A 20,339-nucleotide genomic window follows, 5' to 3' on the forward strand; every position below is an offset into this window, starting at 1 on the left:
GCTCAGTCGTTAAGCGTCTGCCTTCGGCTCAGGTCATGATCCCAGGGTCCTGGGATCGAGCCCCATGTCCAGCTCCCTGCTCGGCGGAGAGCCTGCTTCTCCTTCTCCCTCTGCCTACCGCTCTGCCTACTTGTGCTCTCTCCCTGTCAAATAAATAAATAAAATCTTTAAAAAAAATTTAAAAATAAAAGTATCTAACGTAAATATATCATAATGTTAGGATTTGTGTGTAAGGGTTTGGATGTTTGTTATATTATTCTTTATACATATATGTATATGTTTATAAGCAAGAAACATATATAGTGCTGACTATGTCATAGGCACTGTTAGGGTCTTTACTTGTATTAAAATAATGTAATCATTTCTACCTATAAGGTAGTTACTGTGATTACCCCCATTATACAGATGAGAAAACTTGCCCAATGTCATGTTTTTGGTTAAGTGGTGATCCTGGAATTTGAAGGCAGTCTGGCTTCAGAGTCTGATCTCTTAACAACCATACCTTACTGCCTCTTGAAACACTTCAAAGATTTTTAAATTTAAAATTTTTTAAATTTTTAATTTAATTTTTAAAAGATTTTATTTATTTATTTGACAGAGAGAGACACAGCGAGAGAGGGAACACAAGCAGGGGGAGTGGGAGGGGGAGAAGCAGGCTTCCCGCCGAGCAGGGAGCCCGGTGCGGGGCTCGATCCCAGGACCCTGGGATCATGACCTGAGCCGAAGGCAGACGCTTAACGACTGAGCCACCCAGGCGCCCTTATTTTATTGTTTTAAGTAAACTCTACCCCCAACGTGGGGCTTGAACTCACAAATCCAAGATCGAGATGACGTCACAAGCTCTACTGACTGAACCGGTCAGGAGCCCCTCAATTTTTTTTTTTTTTCAAATAAGAGGGACGTGGGACAAACAGGGAGGTAAAACCCTCTAGCATCACACAGGTCAGTGAAAAGGCATTTCAACAATCTTTCCTGACCTTCTTCTGCTCTTGGAAGGAAATGCTTACATTTCTCACCAGACCACATGACAAACACCAAAGAACCCTGCCTGAACCGACAGGCCATACAACAACCTATAGACCGACAGGCCATACAACAACCTAGAGAACATACCAAGACTGTGGTGACGCTACAGTGAAGGCCAAGTCACCTGTGGCTTGGCATGAGGGAGAGAAGTCAAACAACAAATTCCGAGAAGACTCTCTGGAGATCTTAAACCTTCAAGAAATTCTCCGGAAGGCAAAGCAAAGCAGAATAATTAGTTCTATTTTTTATTTAGAGTCTGAGCTAATAATCCCGAGAGTTTTGAATGTTGCTAAATTGCTATCTGCATTTGGGCAGGACCATTTGAGTGGGCAAATTCCCAAATGAGTCACAATCCACGCAAATAAAATAAAAATGGACTCCAAGCTTCTGCTGTATTACACCAGAGCACAACTAAGGTGAGATTAGAAATCAAATGTAGTATCTGCTTCCAGATCTGTTGGTGGCCTCCCCCAACCCTTTGTGGAGGGTCAGAGGCCATTATGGGCAGCTGGCCTGTGAAGATGGCTGACAGCCTCCTCCTAAGATCTTCCACAGCCCTGCCTCCAAGTCCCACATCCGGGCATAGTGTGGTGCACAGGTTTGGGGAGGCTGATGACTCGGACTGGTGGTGGCAAATCTCACAGCAAAGAGAACTGAACTGAGCAAGCAAAAAGCTTTAGGGAGAAAGTTCGCTGACCGTTCTTCAAATGGGTAATTTATTTTTGGATAATAGAGGATATTTTCAGTTCTGTCATACCTCTGAATTTTATGATTTTATTTTCCCTCTAGGAAGTCCCTGTGATCATCTCTCTGTTCCCACAAAAAAGTGAATACCTCAATGGATAAGTCAATCCTTAGATTTTCAGAGCAATTTCTTCTTTACAAAGAGGTTCCATAATCATTATGCTATTTGGTTCTCAAGCTATGTGAGTCATAGAAAATAGGAATAACAACAATAATAACAATAATATTGAATGTCTTATGCTAATGAAAGCCAATCACAAAAGATCGCAGATTATAGATTCCATTTATATGAAATGTCCAGAATAGGTAAATCCATAGAGATTACTGGTTGCCAGGTGTTGTGGGGAAGGGGTCATGGAGAGTGACTGTTAATGGGGACAAGGTTTCTTTTTGAGGTGATGGAAAAGTTCTGGAATTAGATAGTGGTGGTGGTTGCACAACCTTGGGAATATATGAAAAACCACTGAATCATACACTTTAAAATGGTGAATTTTATGAAAGGTGAATTTTACCTTGATTTTTAACAATTGCAAAACAAAAAATAAATTGTACTCACCACGTGCTAAGACTAGCTAAAGGGCTTTACTTGCTTCAAGCCACTTCTGTCACCTAATCATCTTGACAAGCTTATGAGATACTATCATTTCCTCATTTTATAGATGGGGACACAGGCTCAGAGAGATGATCAGTCCACAGTGATGTGGCGAAAAAGTAAGCACCAACCAAAATTCCATTTTCGGACCTTCACTGTCCAAATCGGACTCCTAATTGACATTCCAGTAATTCAAGGAGATATTTCCAAGTATAATTAATCTGATAGTATTTCCTCTGCTCAACTCTCTTAGTAAAAGGTCTTTATGCTTTTACCTTCTTTGATGTCTTTTTAAATTTGGGGTTCTTTCTCCCCAATCTTGGAGAGTTAAAACAACAGTGATTTCCCCCCTGAAAGTCCTTAACTCTCTAAACTACCTGTCTTCTGATAAAAAGCAAAGTTTCATTTCTTAGCTCCTCTCCAGGGAAGTCCCTTAGGGTCACACAACCACAGCTGTTTTAGGTAAAGCTGCGATGTATATCCCCTACACTCCTTCTGCACCAAGGACATGATTACCTTGTCACACAGTTCCCAAAGGTTTTTGTTTACTCTGATGTAATAGATTGTTTGGATTACAAGTGAGTCACTCAAAATACTGGAGAAGGAAAAGACACATAGCAACAGCCTCTGTGATGGGTAAATCCCCAGACACTCAGAGCTAGAACAAGCCTTACAGAATATGTGTTCTGACCTCTCTAACATGGAGAATTCCAAGGTGGAGAGATGTTGAGTGACTTTCCCATGGCCATGGAGTTAGCAGCAGAACTGAGACTGAATTTCTGACACTATATATCATTGCCTTGGTAGATGTCTCAAATGATTCTCAATCCTTGAGACAGTTCCATTTAGTGTTACTGATATTGCTTGTCCACATATCACTACGTGAACTTTACAATACTCCTGGCATGTCCATATGATGGGTTATTATATAATCATTATAAATTATAAGGATGAGTATTTATTGATGTTTATATAAAATATGTCTTAAAAGGTTAACTAAAAAATAAATACAGTATAATCCCACTTTTTTGAAAAAGAAAACACCAAAAAAACTACATGTATAAACATTTATAAGTACTAGAACATGTACCAAAATGTTAACAGAGGTTGTATCTCTGGATGGTATCATTCTGGGTAATTATTTTTCTTCTTTATGATAATCTATCTGTTCTAATATTTTTACAACTTAATTTTGAAAAGAATAATTTTCTATTTTTAAAAAGTGAGAGTAGGGCGCCTGGGTGGCTCAGTTGGTTAAGCGACTGCCTTCGGCTCAGGTCATGATCCTGGAGTCCCTGGATCGAGTCCCACATCGGGCTCCCTGCTCAGCAGGGAGTCTGCTTCTCCCTCTGACCCTCCTCCCTCTCATGCTGTCTCTCATTCTCTCTGTCTCAAATAAATACATAAAATCTTAAAAAAAAATAAAAATAAAAAAATAAAAAGTGAGAGTAGGCAAAAGATTCTTAAATAGGACACAAAAAGTACCAGGCATAAAATAAGTAATTGATAAAATGAACTGTTAAAATTATGAAAGACACCATTAAGAGAGTGAAAAGGTGAGTCACAGACTGGAAAAATATATTCACAATACATGTATCCAATAATGGACTCAAATCCAAAATACATATTCTAAAAAATTTTATAAATTTTTTATTTTATTTTATTTTATTTTATTTTATTTATTTTATAAATAACTAAGGAAAAGATAGGCAACCCAATAGTTAAATGGATAAGAGACTGAAAGAAGCACTCACAAAAGGGAATATCCAAAATTTCCAATAAGTCTATGTACCTCTATGTATCTTAAAAGGTACATAGACTTATTGTGGTTTGTAAAACCCACAAATGAGATACATACTCATTAGAATGGCACAAATTTTTTCTGATTTTTTAAAAAATAAATTCTAGGCCTGACATGGGGCTTGAACTCAAAACCCTGAGGCCAAGAGGTGCACACTCTACCAGGCACCCCTAGGCTTTCTGAAATTTTTTTTGAAATAAGTTGAATGGCACAAGTTTTTTAAAATGGCAAATACTGAATACTGGCAAGGTTGTGGAACAATTAGAACTCTCATATATTGGGGCGCCTGGGTGGCTCAGTCGTTGAGCGTCTGCCTTCGGCTCAGGTCATGATCCCAGCGTTGTCCTGGGATCGAGCCCCACGTCAGGCTCCCTGCTCGGCGGGAAGCCTGCTTCTCCCTCTCCCACTGACCCTGCTTGTGTTCCCTCTCTCGCTGTGTCTCTCTCTCTGTCAAATAAATAAATAAAATCTTAAAAAAAAAAAAAAAAGAACTGTCATATATTTGTGGTGGGAATACATTGGTACAACCATTTGGAAAAACTGTCTTTACCTATTGAAATTAAGCCCATGCTTACACTCTGATCCAACAATTTCTCTCCTAGGTATATACCGAAGGGAAGAGAGGGCTTGTGTCCACTAACAGAAACATAAGGATGTTCATAGCAGTACAACTCATAATCACCAAAAATGGGAAACATCCAATGCCAATAAACAGGAGGGAAGACAAAGTGAGAGCTATCCACACAGTGGGATACTACACACAGACATGAACTTCTGCTATGTGCAAAAACATGGATGAATTGCACAGACATAATGTTGAAAGAGCATATGCAGCATAGTCTCTCTGGTCACATTGATAAGATTGGTAAAACAAATTTCTGCTGATAGAGGCTGGACTCTTGATTATCTGGGAAGATGGGGAGGAAGGACAAGGCTGGGTGAAACCATGAGAGAGCCTTCTCAAGTGCTGGAAACATTCAAGGGAACCTGATCTGGAGTTAGGCAGGTATATACATGGGTAAAAATTCATCAAATGGGCCCCAGGTGCCCATTTCCAGTTCGTCAAAAGCTTAAGATTTTCACCCTTTACTGGATATAATTATACCTTAATTTTTTTAAGTTTTATTGAAAAGCATTAAAGCAGCAAGAGAAAAGCTATTTCTTCAGTGTTTGGATGATAAATATTAAGACTGAAAATTAAGAGCTTGGAAAACACAGCTCACAAAAAATGGCCAGGCTTCCTCCACAAAAAAGACAGTTTGAGCTTTTCTCCTGAGAAGGTTCAATATTTTCCTAGTCCCTTCATATTTTACTTCTCATGGATAAACAGAAGGCTGATAAAACACTGAAACCTCAGATTCCAGGCGAACCTCAGATTCCAACTCTAATCCATCCATTTGTGGCTTGTCAGTTAAGGGACTGGATTAAATATAATTTATACATACACACTTACAAAGATACCCAGCTATCACAGAGAGGAAAACAAATGATTTCAACCCTTTGGGTAGGAATTGGGACACATAACCAAATTGTTGAGAGATAGTCACGCCTGGTTTTTCCCCTCAGCAAAATTGGGAGGCAAATTTGTTTTCCACCATCTTGCTATCAGGTCCCTGAGTTTCTTTACAGAGCTCTGGCCTCCAAGTGGTCTTTCCTTCCTTCCCAAAGGCCCAGCCCATATCTCATTCCTGTGGAGAGCTGAAGCATTTATGGACAAAGAAGATGTTACCTGAAAAAGGGTCAGCTCTGCCTTCCCCCCAGGGGCACTGGCATTATAAAAGGGGACTTTACAGACACTCTAGACAGATATATGTGAGAGGAAGAAGGGGAGTTTACAAAAACAAGTTGCGTTTGAAATGATTGTCAGGTTCCCTAAAATTTTTCGAGGAATTTCCGAGAAGCCCAGAAACTTTTAGATAGACTGAAACTTAAAATCTGTAACAAACCAAATGCCTAACTACACTCTCACACCATTATCTTAGTTGAGCCTCACAAGAACCTGGGAGGTGGTCTGGGTCACTGACCCCATTTAACAGACCAGGAGACTGACTGACTGGGAAAGAGAAGCAGTTTTCACAGGATTAAGCACCTGGAGCTACAGGATTTAGAATGTGAATTTGGGTGGCTCAGTCCGTTAAGCGTCTGCCTTCGGCTCAGGTCATGATCCCAGGGTCCTGGGATGGAGCCCTTCGTTGTCCGGCTCCCTGCTCAGTAGGGAGTCTGCTTCTCCCTCTCCTTGTACCCCTCCCCCAGCTCATGCTCTATCTCTCTCAAATAAATAAATAAAATCTAAAAAAAAAAAAGAGAGAGAGAATGTGAACTTGAGTCACCTGAATCATGACCCCACACTGCTTTCCTCTTCCAGAAAAGCCTTTTAACTAACATGGGTTCATGAGCCATCCTTTCTGGAACCAGTAGAGGGGAATTAAGAGCCTGGACATGCAGAATTGCCTCTGGAAAATTCTTTCTCTTTTTTCTTTCCTTCTCCCGTTTTCATTGTATTAGTCTCACTTCCATCGTGTCACCTCTTGAACCTCCGGAAGGTGTTGATGGTAGCTGTGAACTGCCACAACCTTTGATTTCAAATTTTCTGCACACTTTATTTTCAGCTCTGGTCCTGGGTGGATAGTGGCGGCATCAAGGGGTGGTTGAGAAGAGCTTTAGCCTCCTACTCATTAAGCCACTCCAAGTAAACATGCAGTTCAAGGAGAAAAAGCACTAGGGAAATTCAGCTTCATAACAATTTCCGGAAATTCAGCACTCCTAAGTTCCGTAGCTCCAGGAAGTATCATTTCTGTGAAATACCAAGTAAGGGATTGCCCCTAGAATTGCACAAGGAGGGAGACATGTCTAACCACCCTCCAAAGAGGCTGCCCCATTTAAGAATCCCCATGACAGAAATTCTGGAGGCACCTTTGATAAGTGGTAGGAAAACAGGACTTTCCAGGAACTGGCAGATACCAGCAGAAAGGAGTCAAGTCCACAGAGATCACCAAAGTGAGGGAGAAATGGAATGGAAGCACAGGTTGAGACAGGTAAGGTCCAGAGTCCTCCGAGGTCAGGGAGTTTAGTCAGCAAACACAGCACAATTAAGCAGGGCCTAACATTGACCCTGGGGGAAGGCTGTCTGGACTCTGGTCTTGCATGGAGATGAGAGGAGTTACGAACCCGCTCATGTTGATTTGAGCCACAAAGAAGTCCAGGGCTTGCAGTTAACCACTGGAAATACTGCTCAGTAGGGAGTCTGCTTCTTGAAAGAATGACCAAAAGTTGCATGCTTAAGACTTCAGTAAAAGTTGCTATTTGTTTCAAGTGGATTCATATTTTGATCTGGAGTCTTGAGTTTTTACTTTACTGTGTCTCAAATTTGGGACACCTACTAATCCAAGAGAAGATTAATTTGGCTATGCCATTATGAATTACGTTGTTTACCAAATTTGCCAATCTTCTCAACTCTGGAAGGTTGGGGGAAGGTTAAACCACCCTCTGTGTTCGTGGGTCAAATTCTGGTTTGGTTGTGTGTAGGAAATGGAATAAGATCTGTGTAAGCCGTAGTTCTCAAATTCTGGCCCCAGGTGCCCATTTCCAGACTGAAAGGGACGTTTCCACCTGGGAGAAAAGAAATGGTCATGCAGGACTCTTTGGAGTCCATCCTACTCCTGCTCATGAATCCCAGTGTTCTGCTTTTCAGGTCACCAGGATGCCCAGAATGTCCCTAGTTGGATCTCCTTGGACAGGCTTTAGTTGGACCACCCGAGTGTGGGGAAAGTTATGAACTCTGGACAGATGTTACATCTGACCTTTCCTGGATACCACGTCTTCCTTTCCCTCTAAATTCCAGAGTAGAGAACAGACTCCTTAGCCAACTTGGTTGGAAATTTGTCAACATCTGTTGTTTAGGACAATCAGAGGGGCCATCTCAGCCACCCCAGGGGGTTCAGTGGTGCCTGGACTGCCCCCATGTATCTGCATTAAGGTATATTTTGCCAAACGACACCCTGTGACCCATTGTTCTTCACATTACAGCCTACCATGTGGGCCCTGCTCCAAGGCCTTGATCTTCCTTTTTGAGGAAACTAATGTCCATTACATTGTGGTCATGGAGCAAGGTACAAATGGGCAGCACGTGGAAAGGTTTGGCATGAATAACTCCACCACCTGCCAGGGAATTGATATAACTAAGACTGTAAGAAACTGATACAGCTAAGACTACTAACATGAATTTATGGTTTACTATGTGTGAAGCCCTGTGCTACACATGCCATGGGCATTCGGGGCTTCATTTAATACAACAACCCCGTGTAGTCTTGCTCCCTCAATTCAATGAATGAGAAAAGCTAGAAAGAGTTTAAATAAATTGCTCATGTTTACTAGTATGGCGGAGCCAAAGCTGGATGTTCACACAACTGTATTTATTTTCCTTTGGACCGCACAGAAAGATTACATTTTCCAGATCTCCATGCATTTAGATGGGACCATGTGATGGAATTCCTGTCAACCAGCTATAGATGTGATATACCCCATTTCCAGGTTTAAAACATTCCACCTGCCAAGAACCACCTTGCCTCCTTTTCCCTCCCAAGGACAGAGCCCAGATCCCCTAAAAAACCGCCTGGAGGAGAGGCTCTCGAGGGAGCTGAGTGGCCGTACACTGTAATGGGAACAATAAATAAACCTTAGATTTGTTGTGTTAAGCCGCTGACATTTCAGGGTTGATTTGTCATTATTGTGTAACCTACCTACCTTGAGTAGTAGCCAGGATTTGAGCTCAGGTCTGTCTGATTTCAGCTACTCTTAACCACTTCCTTACAATTAGCACAGCAGGATCAGGAGAGAGTCTCTAATCACCAGCTCTGCCACTAACCTCATGTGGGATCTTAGGTGTGTGACTTGGTTTTTCATTTGTCCTTTGGGGAATAAAAGTATCTGCCCTTCTAATCCCATAAGCTTATTGCAAAGATCATATAAAACAATCGCTGTGAAATAATTTAAAAAATGAGCACCGTACAAAGGCAAGAAAGTGTTATTATCTGGCCCATTTTCCTACCTCTGATTAGGAAACTGTCCCACTGATCTTAGACTTGGCGTGGAATTTTAGTCTATAGCCCTGCCTCTATTATCCCTAATAGAGTTATTCTTCCGGTACCTTTCAATTTTAGCAAAAGTAGTATAAGGAGCTTCTGTACAACCCTTTACCCAGATTTCCCAATTGTTTACATCTTGCCCCATTTTTGATTTATTCAAAAGTAAATTGGAGACATTGTGTCTTACCACTATGAGGGAACATGACCTTGCCAACACCTTGATTTCAGCCCAGCGAAACTGATTTCAGACTTCTGGTCTTCAGAACTGTAAGAGAATAAATGTGTGTTATTTTAATGTATCAAATTTGTGGTAATTTGTGACAGCAGTCATAGGAAACTAAATTCCATATTAGTCCATATTCAAAATGTTTGTCCAGAGTGTATCCATTACACCTGTTTTGGTTCTCGATCTAATGTCCAGTTCAGAATCATACTTTGCATTTATTTGGTGTGTTTAGTTTCCTCTAATGTGGAACAATTCCTCAGCCTTACTTTTCCTTTCTTGACCTTTTGAAAAGTGCAGCTTTTTATTTGTAGAATAAAATAATTTTTTGCTTGGCTGATGTTCCTTCAACCTTACCTTCAGATTATGCATTTTGACAGGAATATAATATGATTTCAGGAGGTACATGAAGCTGCCCTGTCCCCAGATTAATAATGTTTATTTTAATCACTTGGTTAAGGTGGAAGCTGCCAGATCTCTCCACTGTAAACTTATTAGTTTCCCCTTTATAGCTAAAAAGTAATTTGTGAGGAGATACTTTGAGAATTTCCTCATCACACTTTAACTCTCAAGTTTCCATTTCCATGATGATTTTCCAACTCCACCATTCCTTCTGTATTCGCAGATATGATTCTATTGAAGGAAGATCTCCTTCTTCTCCATTATTTACTTATTCATTTGTTTATTTATTTCAGGGCCACCTGGCGGGCTAGCGGTAGAGCGCACGACTCAATCTCAGGGTCATGAGTTTAAGCCCCATGTTGGGCATGGAGTGTACTTAAAAAAATTAGTAAATATTTATTTATTTCAGAATGGACTCATGAATCCTTATTTGATTCAATGGGTTATAATCCACTAACATCATTATTTATTTTTGATTTGCAGATTATCCCAGATTTGGCTGGTGGGAGCCCCTTCAGGCTGGTTCCTGTGTTTTGTTTTGTTTTTTAAGATTTATTTATTTAAGAGAGAGAGAGAGAAAGAGTGAGCAGCAGGGGAGGGGCAGAGAGAGAGGGAGAGAGAGAATCTCAAGCAAACTCCATGCTGAACACAGAGCCTGACACGGGGCTTGATCCGAGGACCCTGAGATCATGACCTGAGTGAAATCAAGAGTCAGCCACCTAACTGACTGAGCCAGCCAGGTGCCCCTCCTGTGTTCTTTTGATATATCCCCAGAATTTGTTGAGCACTTTCCTACTTTCTGGCATGAGAAAATATTTCAGGTTCATCTTATTCTTTCTTTGCAGAAGTCTGTTCTCCAAGACACCCTGGTTCCCCTTGTTGGAGAGTGGTATTTAGAAACCCAGATCTGGCTGCTATGTATGCTCATTGCAAGCTGGTATGTAATTGCTTCTCTAGGCTCTTTCAGTGGACAAAGCCAGAAAATTTGTATAAAACCACAAGTTCATACTGATACCTCCAATTCTAATCCAACATTACATGGCATATTCCCCCTTTTTGTAACTCCCTTTATCCAACTGTGAGAAAACTGGCTCCCATTACCTTCAGCATATTTTCTCATTTATTCAAGCCTAATCTACCAAGTATAGGTCAATAGTTACAGATTTTTTGGGGGGGTGGGGGACAGTGAGATGCACACATTTTAAGTGCATAATTTGATGAGTTTTGACAAATGCCTACATTTATGAGACCCACATCCCTACCAAAATATAGAATACTTTCATCATCTTCCTTGCCTCAGCAATTTGACTCCCTCAGACGCAACTAATTTTTTCATTTTATTCCACCGTAAATTAGATTTTCCTGTTCTAGATCTTCATATAATTAAAAACAAACTGTGTGCACTCTTTTGTGTCTGGCTTGTTTGGTTCAGCATAATGTTTCTATCTATGAAGTTCATTCACATTGTTGCGTGTATCGGTAGTTTGTTCCTTTTTGTGGTTGACTAACTTTCTATTGTATGAATTTGTTTAACCATTCTACTGGGATGCACATTTGGGTTGTTTCCAGCTTGAGGTTATTATGAAAAAAACCTTCTTTGAACAGTTTTGTCTAACTCTTTGAAAGGACATATGTTTCATTTCCCTTGGGTAATTGCTTAAGAGTGAAATTCTTGAGTCATAGGGTAGGTGTGTATTTACTTTGTAAGAAACTGCCAAACATTTTCCCAAAACAGTTGTACCATTTTTCACTACTGCCAACAACAAATGAGTATTCTAGTTGCTCCACCCTTGCCAAGGTTTGGTATTTTCTATCTTTTTAATTTTAGCCATTATAGTGAGTTTGGTATGGTATCTCATTGCAATCTTAATTTACATTTCCCTAATGCATGACATTTTTCAGCAGTTTTTTAATGGGTTTATTGACCTTTTGTACATTTTATTTTGTGAGTGCCCAAGTCTTTCACTCATTAAATATTGTGGGGTCCTTTTCTTACTGATTTTTAAAAAGATTGTATTTATTTATTTGACAGAGAGAGAGAGAGAGAGCACAAGCGGGGGGGAGCGGCAGGCAGAGGGGGGAGCGGCAGGCAGAGAGAGAAGCAGCTCTCCCCCCCCGCCCCGTCCCAAGCAAGGAGCCTGATGCGGGGCTTGACCCCAGGACCCTGGGATCATGACCTGAGCTAAAGGTAGATGCTTAACTGACTGAGCCACCCATGCGCCCCTCTTACTGATTTTTAAAAATACATTTCAGGGCACCTGGGTGGCTTAGTCTGTTAAGTGTCTGACTTTTGGTTTCAGCTCAGGTCAGGATCTCAGGGTCCTGAGATTGAGACACAAATCAGGCTCCTCTGTTCCTCCCCCTGCTCTCGCTTTCTTTCCTCTTTCTCTCAAATAAATAAACAAAATCTTAAAAAATTAAAAAAATATATATTTCAGATGCAAGTCATTTGTGAAATAAATGTTTTATGAATATATAGAGTCTCAGTCCACAGCTTTCCTATTCATTTTCTTAACTGTGTCTTGTCATCAGCAGAAGTTTTAAATTATGATGAAGTCTAACTTATCAAGTTTTTAAATGGCTATTTGCTTTCTATGTCCAAAGAAATGTCTGCCTACCTCCAGGTTGTGAGTCCCAAGTACTTTACATGAGCGCTGGAATCAAATGAACAAATTTTTCTTCTTTAAACTCAGAAAGCCAGAAGCCAAACAGACTTTTCTGTTTGAGCAAATGAAAGGTTTTAAAGGACATCCAAGAGATAAGGAACAAGATTGTTGGGGTTCTTAGGAATAAAATCTCAGGACTAAAAGCTGCTTTTTCAAGTATCGCTGATGGTGCTTGGATTAGAGTCATCAACCAGGCTGAATCACTTGCAATCTGAGAACACCTAACAAAGCAGCTACACTCCTTCCCAGGATTGCAAGGATTTTGGGGGGAGTGCATTCAAGGATGTCAGTTTAGGAGACTACATGTTATTTGAGTCACTTTTAATGAAGAGTCCGTCTGCTCAAGAAGGCAGCTTGTAGAGCATGGATTGGGGAGACAGTCCCACAGTGCAGCCAGGACATGTGGTATGCCCCAATATCACATCGCTTTTCTTTTTTTCCCTTACTTGAAAAACAATCATACTTAATTTTAAGAATTCATGAAGTTGAAACATCAAAATTTTGAAAAGGTATACATACAGTGAAATATATCCCTCCCACCTTTACTTCCACAACAGATAACCACTGTTACTAGTTTTCTTGCATCTCCATTAAGAGATTTTGAATGTATTTACAAGATAATACACGTATGTAGTATCTCCTTTCTTTTTAGTAAATGATATCTACTGTATACACTGTTCTGTGTCTTGCTTGTTTCATTTTTTAAAATATTTTATTTATTCATTTGAGAGAAGGAGAGAGAGAGAGAACATGAGTGGTGGGAGGAGAGGTAGAGGGAGAGGGAGAAGCAAACTCCCCGCTGAGCAAGGAGACTGATGCGGGACTTGACCCCAGGACCCTGGGATCATGACCTGAGCTGAAGGCAGACACTTAACCGACTGAGCCACCCAGGCGCCCCTGTCCTGCTTTTTTCAATCAATAATATGTCTTGGAGAGTTTTCCAATCAGTACACAAAGATATTTCTCATTCTTTTCTATGGCTGCATAGTGTTCCACTGTATGGGTGTCCTGTAATTTTTTTTTTAAAGATTTTATTTATTTATTTGAGAGAGAGAGAATGAGAGACAGAGAGCATGAGAGGGAGGAGGGTCAGAGGGAGAAGCAGACTCCCTGCCGAGCAGAGAGCCCGATGTGGGACTCGATCCCGGGACTCCAGGATCATGACCTGAGCCGAAGGCAGTCGCTTAACCAACTGAGCCACCCAGGCGCCCGGTGTCCTGTAATTTATTTAACCAGGCCCTTATTGATGGACATTTAACTTTTCAGAATTTTGCTGTTTCTTTCAAGTACTGCTTCAGTGAAAAACCTTGTATATACATCATTTTGCACACCAGCAACTATAACTATAAAATAAATTCCTAGAAATGAAGTTGCTGAATCAAAGGGTATATACATATGTTATTTTGGTAGACATGACCAAGTTGCCCTCAATAAGAATTAGTCTGATACTGGTAATGTATGATGGCTCCTATTTACCCACATTTATGTCTAATCTAAGTGTTCTCAATCTTTTGGATTTTTACCAATCCCATAAATAATAAATAAATCTCAGTGACTTTTAGTTTGAATTCATACTGAGGATGAGTATCTTTTCATGTGTTTAGTGGACATTTATATTTCCTTTTAAGATTTATTTTTTTTAGGGGCGCCTGGGTGGCTCAGTCGTTAAGCATCTGCCTTCCGCTCAGGTCATGATCCCAGGGTCCTGGGATCGAGCCCCGCATCGGGCTCCCTGCTCCGCGGGGGGCCTGCTTCTCCCTCTCCCTCTCCTGCTGCTTGTGTTCTCTCTCTCGCTGTGTCTCTCTCTGTCAAATAAATTTAAAAAATCTTAAAAAAAAAAAGATTTATTTTTTTAAAGATTTTATTTATTTGACAGAAAGAGAGAGAGAGTGTGTGTGCACAAGTAGGGGAGGGACAGAGGGAGAGGGAGAAACAAACAGGGAGCCCTAAGTGGGACTCAATCCCAGGACCTTGACATCATGACCTGAAGCTGAGCAGTCAGACGCTTAACTGACTGAGCCACCCAGGTGCCCCAAGTTTTATTTATTTTTTTATTATTTTTTAAGTAAGCTCTACACCTAATGTGGGGCTTGAACTCACAACCCCAAGATCAAAAGTCACATGTTCTACTGACTGAGTCAACCAGGTGCCCCTCCTGTGTACTTTTTGATTGAGTTGATAATCATTTTATTATTGTTTAGTAGGTGCTTTTTATCCCCAACCTTTTTATTAAAAGTCATGTATATTATTTGAAGAAGAAATTGCATACAATAAGATTCAACTTTTCATGGAGCTCTCCCTTGTATGTGGGAGGCCTTGCTACATATTGGTGCTTTGAAGTACTTATTTGAAAAACTCAGGCTTATCAGTTGCAGTAACAGAGTTACTGAGAACAGTTTTCACTCAGGCCACAATTTCAAAAGTCTCATATGTACAAGCAGTGTGTTCAACAGGAAGAACTTAAACTCTGGAATCTGGTAATTTGGGTTCAAATCCCATCTTTGCCATGTATTAACTAGGCGATTTTGTTCCGATTATGTCACTTCTTTGGGTCTTGGTTTCCTCATCAGTAAAAAAACCCTCAACATCAAATCCCATGATGAAAGCACACTGCCCAGTGCTGATACAAACTCGGTGCTTTATAAATGTGTCTCCCTTTTCTGCAGGGAAAGCCAGTCACTAAAGACCACATGCCCTGGGGCAGCAGAATGGCGTGTATGTGTGTGTGTGCACGTGTGTGTGTGCATGCACGTGTATGTGTGCTTGCACACGCCATTCCCAACCATGACCTCAGATCCTGTTAAAGTATTAAGCCATGAAAAAAGCCAGTTATGTTTCTGTTTCCAGCTTTCCAAGTTCAAACTCCTAGAATTAGGCTGAAAGCTTCCTGTGCTAATGAAATGGGCTCAGAGAGAAAATATTACATCTAAGAGAAGACATTCAGAGTGAGTAATAACTCCTTTTCAGTAAAGAGTTACTCAAAACCACCCTGTCAAACCTGTTCTTCTGCCTTGTTGATTAGTGCCTGACCAGGCTTCCTCCTGATACCATGACCTGTTGATCCAACAGCTTTAGATTAATAAAGAGTTTCAAAAAAAGAACTTGGTCCCCAGATCCTGGGACTTTGGGCTTTTCTATTTCCAGCTGTGAACCCTCTGTTTACTGTGAGGGAGACAAGACAATCATGGCAGAACTAATGAATAATCATTCTCTTCCCACTCAGCTGGACAAACATGGACAGGTCTGCTGTCTTCTGGAAGGTGGGCCTCCTCACTGAGGCCCTAGTATTGCCCAGGCTAAGTTGCCAAAAGCCTTGCCTCTAGGCACTGGCCTAGGAAAGCAGCAGCTAGGTCACCTCCCAACTGATTTCGCTTGCAGGTTAGAGTGGGCTAAAGATCGGGTGAGGTCCTCAGAAGGACTTCCCTTCCTCTTACCAGCCATGGTCATGAATTCTCAGCCACGGTTATGTTTACATCCACCTGGGAGACCTGGTGTGAGCTTCTAAAGCTGGTGCCCTGTGTCCTCCTGTTGTTTCCAAATAGAAAGATCCAGTTTTAGCCTTCTGAGTCTACTTCATGGCAGCAAGGTCTCAGTTCAAAAAGAAAAGTTAGGAGATAAAGCCACAGTTGTCTGATCCTCCCCAGTGAGGCATCTATCAACAAATCAGCCCTCTCCAAACTGGAAATACAGCTCAGAGTGCAGAGGCAAGTCCATCCAGGATTCAGCCTCTCCCCCACATTTTGGAGCCCGGAGGTCTGGGAAGGGAATAAGAACGGTGGATTCGGAAGAGTGCTTAGTAGATGGAAGAGTCAGCAGCCACGGATGGCTGCAAAGCAGGGTGGAAGTCTCTTATCGGAAGGGATATGGAAAATGAGTCTGAGTTCCACAGCTCATCTCTTGTGTGGCCCTGAGGAGGCCTGGAAGGATCCCTGGATGTGTGTGGAAGGAATCCTGGATGTGTGTGAAATTCAAGTGACGTGGGTTTTTAATAGTGATTCTTATTACTGACAGTGACAACAGTATTCACCAATAACTGCATGGCTAATTTTGTGCTAAGTGCTTTATAAGAATTATCTTGGGGGGCGCCTGGGTGGCTCAGCTGGTTAAGCATCTGCCTTGAGCTCAGGTCATGATCCCAGGGTCCTGGGATCAAGCCTCACGTTGGGCTCGCTGCTCAGTGGAGAGCCTGCTTCTCTCTCTCCCTCTGCCTGCTGCTCTGCCTACTTGTGCTCTCTCTCTATCTCTCTGTCAAATAAATAAATATTTTTTTAAAAAAAGAATTATCTTGGGACACCTGGGTGGCTCAGTTGGTTAAGCATCTGCCTTCGGCTTGGGTCATGATCCCATCCCAGGCTTCTGGGATGGAGCCCCGCCTCGGTTCCTTGCTCAGCGGGGAGCCTGCTTCTCCCTTTGCCTGCCGCTCCTCCTGCTTGTGCTCTCTCTCTGACAAATAAATAAATAAAATCTTTTTTTAAAAAAGAATTATCTCATTCAGTCCTTACAACCATGACCCCATAAAGAAGGCATTACTATTGTCCCCCTTTTATAGATGAGGAAACTAAGACAGAAAGAGGTTAAGCAACTTCCCCAAGGTCCAAGCAATAGCTTGTGGTACTGGGATTCAAACACAGGCATTTTGGACCTAGAAGTTGTGCTTATTACTACTACATGATACTTCTTCTTGATGAAGTTGTCTTATCATAGTCCTTACTATATAATGCTATATAGCTCTTTGTTTAAATGCTTACCATGTACACTAAACTTGATGGTGGGCACAGCACGTTTAGTCATTTTCCCACTATTGGTGGCCAACACTGACCTAATACCAACTGGGTGGTCAGCAAATGTTTATTGAATAAATATTAAATAACTGAATATTACTTTCTATGCCTTAGCATTGGCAAAAGATGAGGGAGAGAAGAAGAGAAGTGTAGGTAAAGAAGGCACTAAGGACTCAAGTCCCCTGGTGGTTACAATGGAAATTACTACCTTAAACTGGTCATTTCCTATGAGTTGGGTTTTGCAAACTGGGTTAGGTATGACCAACAGTGGCTGCTGTACACACGATTTCTGGTCTGGGATGCTTTTCTGTACTTTCTTGAAAACAGTACCCACCACCCACCACCTCTTGGGCACTCCTGCCTCACTCCCTGAGGTTTCAGTGAGACTGTTATTACAATTTCCCACCCATCCCTATCCCAAGTCTGGCCATTCAGGCCCCTCCCTGGCATTTGGCATTATGGTGCTAGAAGAATGGAATTTTGGAGATATTTGAGGCTATCTTACCTAGTTGCATGGAGGAAGCCAGGTTGCAATGTAACAGGATGAAGCCAGTGTTCAAAGAGAAGCAGACAAGCAGAGATGAGATGAGAGATGGAGAGACAAAGAAACCAAGTAACAACATATTTTGAGACCATACCTGGAGATAAATCTACCCTGAGATGTCTCAGATTTCTGGGCTTCTGTAGGGAACTATTTGCCAAAGTAGTTTAAGTTGGTTTTGTCACATAAAATGAAGACAATTATTCTTTTTTTTTTAAAGATTTTATTTATGTATTTGAGAGAGAGAAAGAGAGCTTGAGCACAATCGGGGAGAGGGGCAAAGGAAGAGGGAGAAGCCGACTCCCTGCTTGAGCAGGGAGCCCAGTGCAAGGCTAGATCCCAGGACTCCAAGATCATGACTTGAGCCGAAGGCAGATGTTTCACTGACTGAACCACCAAGGTGCCCCTATTCTTTTTTTTTTTTAAGTTTTTTTTAATTTTTAAGTAATCTCTACCCCCAATGTCAGTATCAAACTCACAACCCTGAGATCAAGAGTTGCACACTCTACCAACTGAGCCACCCACACGCCCCAGATTCTTTAAGGCTCTTAACTTATGAAAAAGAATGCTCAACTTTATTCATAAGAGAAATTAAAATACAATGACACTTTTAACTTACTAGATTGAAAAGATGAAAATGCACTCTTAAATACAATCACAATAGAGGGAAATTTTGCAATATTTTTCAAAATGATAGATGCAAAGCTCTTTAACCTAGTAATTCCAGTTCTAGAAATCCATCCTACAAATATATGTGCCAATTAATTGCATGCTTCAGCATCGTTGTCATAACAAAAGACAGGAAACAATTTAAGTGTTCATCAGTAGAAGACTGGTTAATATATTGAGGTACATCTATACCATAAATTACTGTGCAGTAATTTGGGAAATAGAATCAGGAAACATGTTTATGTTTGCATATATCTGGAAGGGTTTGCAAGAAACTGGTAAGGGGGTGTGTGTATGGGAACATACTGTTGTTCTTTTCTAATTTTGCACCATGTGTACTTATTACTTATGAAAAAATAAACAAAATACATTTTAAGTTTAAAATACCTTAAGAGAAATTGAAAAATATAAACGTTATTTATAAAGTAGATTGCAAACATTGTGAGTTTTTAAGATATATAGGAGTTCAAGGGCATTTCAAGCTCAGGTAGGCACTTGGGATTTTCACCCAAGACCTAGGAGAATGAGGGTAAAAAATGAACTCTCTCAGTTGCTTGAGACACTGAAAGGAAAAGTGTGAAAAGCATTGCTTTACAGATAATAGGGCCCATAAACAAGACTCAGGGGAGATACCCTTTGGAACTTGGAAATAAAGTCACTTTCTGAGTCCTAGAAAACAGACGACTCTAAGTCTTTAAAACCGAGGGAATTTAATTCAGAGCATTGGTTTATATAGGGGTTGGCAGAGATAAAAAGTGAAACAGAGACAAGTGAAGCAGAGATGAACAATAGCAAGAAGCTACCACTGCCCTCACACTGGAGAGACAGAAGGACATCTTGTTACCAGAGCCCAGGGCTTAGGATCATCTGCTAGAAGTTGGAGCCAGGTAGGTGGGAGGAGACAGCCTGCGGTTAGGGATGAGGTGGAAGTGGGGATACTCTGCCTATTTCCTCAATCTCTCCAATTTCCAGATGTTGCCCAGCAATTCAGCCTGGAACCCAACCAGCACAGGAGTCCAAGACACAAAGCCTTAATGGCAGCATTCCCCCACTGCCATACTGAAAAGAGGAAGGGAAAGGTGAGGAATGGATTTGAGGGTAAAGCAGGCCCAATATCAGCACAGAGGGAAATTGGGAGAAAAAATAAAAACATAGTTGACAACTCTATCCCCTTTGAGACGAATCAACTCAGGGTGCCTACACAAAGATGGGTTTCTAAAACTGTGACATTAATGCAGATATTTTCCACAAAATGTCCTTTAGAGCTGGTTTGTCCAAACTGGGATCTAACCCTGAACCATACTCTATGTCTGATTGTTATGTCTCTTAAAAACATTTAAATCTAGAATGACATCTTTTCTTGAATTGGTGAAGGAAAGAGGTCATTTGTCCTACAGAATATCTCACCTTCTGAATCTGTTTGCTGCCTTTTGCTTTACGTTAGCTTGATCCTCTTGCCTATCCTATAAACTTGATTAGATCCAATTGAAACATTTTTTGTAAGAATAGGTCATAGGTGATATCTACTTAATGTTTGCATCCTAGCAGGAAACACATAATATGATTGTTCCACCATTAGTAATGCTAAGATTGACCACTGTTAGAGTGATGAAAGCCTGATAATTTCATTGTGCAGTTAACTTTTCTTTTAAGACCAGGAAGTAAACTTGTGGTACACTTAACCTTGTTAAAGCTAGTTTCCTCATTTGAAATGTGAATCATAGGATTTTTTTTAAGTATTTTTTTTTTAAAGATTTTATTTATTTGACAGAGAGAGACAAAGCGAGAGAAGGAACACAAGCAGGGGGAG

Source organism: Mirounga angustirostris, unplaced genomic scaffold, assembly GCF_029215605.1.
Source record: "Mirounga angustirostris isolate CCGP_5_RB_7025 unplaced genomic scaffold, mMirAng1.0.hap1 SCAF_8, whole genome shotgun sequence".
Taxonomy (NCBI): Eukaryota; Metazoa; Chordata; class Mammalia; order Carnivora; family Phocidae; genus Mirounga; species Mirounga angustirostris.